Here is a 4,125-nt window from a genome sequence, read left to right on the forward strand (position 1 = left end):
ATGCAACACCTCATACATGGTAAAAAGTGTTTTACGTCGGTCTCTGCCTATTGTAGTTTTATACGATAAAGGTACATGGTTGCTAAAGAAGCTTTTGTTTAGACGTAGAACAAACATGAGCAGGAAAAAGCTACTTAAATGTGTTTCATCATTGTAAGTGTATTTATTGTTTCATTGTAAGTGTATATATTGTTATCCATATTTATTGTTTTCTATGTAACATATACAAGCGTTTAAAATTCATCGTTTACTTTACAACAAATCATGTTTACATCAATTCGTAACTTTATGTTGTGTAATCAATCTATGTATGAACTATAATTTATCAAAGTTTTACTAATGTGTGTTGTTTACAAAAACATATTTTACTAATTCAACCACAACAGTATTATTGACACTTTTCCTATAATAAAGTTATTTCGTATATAAGTTTAAAAATCAATAATGTTTGTGGATGAATCCTCGTGCAACGCACGAGCTCATAAATCTAGTAAAATATAAAATATAAACTTAAAACCAATAATTAATGAATACTAATAAATAATTGCATTAAAAACTTTTAACTATATACGTTAGTTTTAAGTTTGTAAAGTACTTATTTTAGCCAAGTCGACAACCAATAACTAAAGTTAAAATATATTTAGTTATATTATGTTCAAATAGAATGCTTATTTTTCGAGAAAAAATCGTTGAAATGTATCGGACAGTCATCTATCAAACTACATTGCACGTTTTAACTTTTTTGGCCCCTTCATAAAAGTCGTTCAAGATCCGCCACTGTACCCGCATATGAATTGGAGTGTCTCAGTTTAAGGTGTATTTTGTTGTTGAAAAGCTGTTATTTGAGGAGTTGTTAGTTCAAAAAGAATTATTGTATGAAATTGTTTTGGGTCCGAGTTGCAATTCAGAGATGAGGAGGAAACGGGTGTTTTAATGTCCCGAACATCATAAGCTTGGTATACAATAAACTGTTTTGAGGTAGAAAATTGTTTTGTCGTATAAACATTTTTTAGAATGTTTGTGAATAATTTCTATAGCTGAAATATTCAAAATTAATTAATTAATAATACTAATAATTAATAATAAGCTATATATAACCCGATATAACACTTAACACTGTATATCTAATAATAGACGTACGGTAAGTCGGTAATAATAACAAAGACTATTTGCACACATCATTCCATTCATTCACATTCACATATATTGATATTGATATAATTTATAAATCTCAACGTTAAACACGCGATTCAACAGGAGGACAACCTTTAAAGTCCGGACACTTGTTTGGGTCAGGGGTGTCCACAAAACCACAAGCCCTTGACATATCTTTAAAATGAGGCGTAATAAGACAATCACAGTATTTTGAATTTTTTAAGAGGTAACAATAACAAAGACTATTACTCCTGAGGCTTAGACAACAATCGGAATCGTAGGTAGGTAACGGTGCATCATCGGCAAAACACGGTTCACATGAAACTAGCGCTGCCGGATCACATGAACGTTCATCCGAATAAACTCGTACCGCCATAACAATTGTTATAACTGTTGCCAACATCAATAATCTTTGACCATTATGTGTCATCTTCATTTTAAACCAAAACAAATTGATGGTGGATGATTATGTTCAATAGAAAGTGTGTGGCGAGAAACAAGTGTTTAATCTTATGCTATTTATAGATGTAAAAATACTGACGTTACAATTGTTGTCTTTATAATTCAATATCGAACATACCTTTATATAAAGTAACCTTTATTATTATTATATACAGGAAATGAGTTTTAGAGGTTCAATTTTAAAATTGAGAATCAATTAAAATTTATTACTAAATAATTTTTAAATTAAATATATATTTTAATATTTTATTTATAGTATAATATCATAAACCATTTTACATACGAATAATATTAGACAACTCTTGAAATATATATATATATATATATATATATTTGGTAATTGGCAACGATGATCCTGGGATTTCATTGAATGATACTGCACGTGATGTTAACGATTTTGAAGAAACAGTTCCAGCGGGTGGGATCCAACAGGCAGAGGCGGAGCCACATAGTAGTTACTGGGTGCACGTGACACCACTGAAAATGGAAAATAAATTAACGATTTTATGATTCTGAAAAGTAATTAGTAGATTTCAAATGCAAGTTACAGAAAAGAAAACTTAGAATTTAAGTTTTCAATGGTTGGAAATAGTAGATCTGATTTTTGTGGGGAAGAAGACCCCGTGTCCCCATCCCCAGTAGCCAATCACAATTGCACGCCTATTATAACTTTTAACTCTTCTCCTCTTACACCCCCTATAATTTAATCTTTGAACTTTTCACCCCTTTATTTTTAAGTAAACTGTTAACATATATATATATTTGAAATATGACTATTACGGTAATCACCCCTGTTAACATCTTTCTAACACTTGTTTTATGTTTTTTAGTTTTAATGTGTTTTTAAGATGTAAAATGAAGATGTAACACTCAAATTTTGATAACACCATTTAATCATTAAAATATAAAAAGACAACTAAATTTTTATAATTTAAATTAGATTTCATTACGTACATGTACATTTACATGTACCACTATTTAATGTACAAATTCACTCTAAAAATCTTTTTAATTAACGGTGATTTTACTTTGAATATATTAAGTAAGTTTATTATTTTGTGCCACCATTGGAAAAAATTCCTGGCTCCGCCTCTGCCAACAGGGATCTAGTTCTGTTCAAGATGATGACCACCATCAAGATGATGATATAAGTGTGCACTCCGCATCGGTTACTCCTTCAGATGACGAGGAATATGTTGATTCGACTATTCCCGTTATCACAAAGAAGGATGGTCCTGTTAAAGAGGTTGATAATAACTCATTAAAGAATACTCAGGGACCTTGGAATTTTCTGCATGCTGTAGCAGGTGCTAATCCTAAACGTGTGGTTAACTTTCGTAAGATTGAAACTGAAGGTAATTTGTATGAAGGGGTTGATGTGATGATTCCAGTTGAGGCGGTTAAGGAAGCTGCTGCTCGCTACACGCATACCTTGTATGGATACTTCATTGGAAAAAGAGTGGCGTTTCCGGTGGTTCAGAACTACGTTATGAAGGTTTGGAAGAAATATGGTATTGAGAAGACTATGATGAATTCTAAAGGGTTTTTCTTCTTCAAGTTTTCTTCAGAAGAGGGGATGTTAAATGTTTTGCAAGAAGGTCCATGGATGATAAGAACTGTGCCAATTATATTGAATAAATGGAACCCGAATGTCTCGTTAACAAAAGAAGATTTAACAAAGGTGCCAGTATGGGTACGTTTATATGATGTACCTCTAGTTGGTTTCTCAGAAGTGGGTCTTAGTGTTATTGCCTCTAAATTGGGTAGGCCCATGATGTTGGACGCATTCACGAGCACCATGTGTCTTGAATCATGGGGTAAACCAAATTTCGCTCGTGCTATGGTTGAAGTTTCTGCGGATGTAGAGTTGAAAGATAAATTAATGGTTGCTACGCCTAATTTGGAGGGTACTAGTAATTCTTTGGATGAGGTTCGCATTGAATATGACTGGAAACCGCCACGTTGCTCGTGCTGCAAAGTGTTCGGGCATAAAGACTCTCAATGTCCGAAAGTGATTGTGGTTGAAACTGTTAAAGAGCAGAAGTCTAATACTGATAAAGATGGTTACATCTTGGTTACTTCCAAGAAGGCTTCAGATGGAGCTGCAAATAACAAACGTACGAGTGGTATTTCAATGGGTAATGGTAAATTTAAACAGAAATTGTATTATAGGCCTAAACAAGTTGTGGCACCTAAATCAAACACTAAGGTGTCTAAGGGACCCAACATAGGTGAGAAACCAGAAACTAGTGCAAAGAAGTCGAATGAAGTCACGTTTAATCAGTATGATGCTTTGAATAATCTAAATGATGATAATTCGCTTAAAGATGATCATGTCTCGTTTAAACTTGTGGATGAGGAAAGCGGTGTGGACGAAACTGAGGATGAAACTGGGAAGTATATAGCATCGAAACTTTCTGAGGGGGCAAGCACTCCCGGATTACACGGTTTCAATGATTAGTTTTGCGTCATGGAATATTCGGGGTATGAACCTCACCCCGAAGCAAA

This window comes from Rutidosis leptorrhynchoides, chromosome 9, assembly GCF_046630445.1.
Source record: "Rutidosis leptorrhynchoides isolate AG116_Rl617_1_P2 chromosome 9, CSIRO_AGI_Rlap_v1, whole genome shotgun sequence".
NCBI lineage: Eukaryota > Viridiplantae > Streptophyta > Magnoliopsida > Asterales > Asteraceae > Rutidosis > Rutidosis leptorrhynchoides.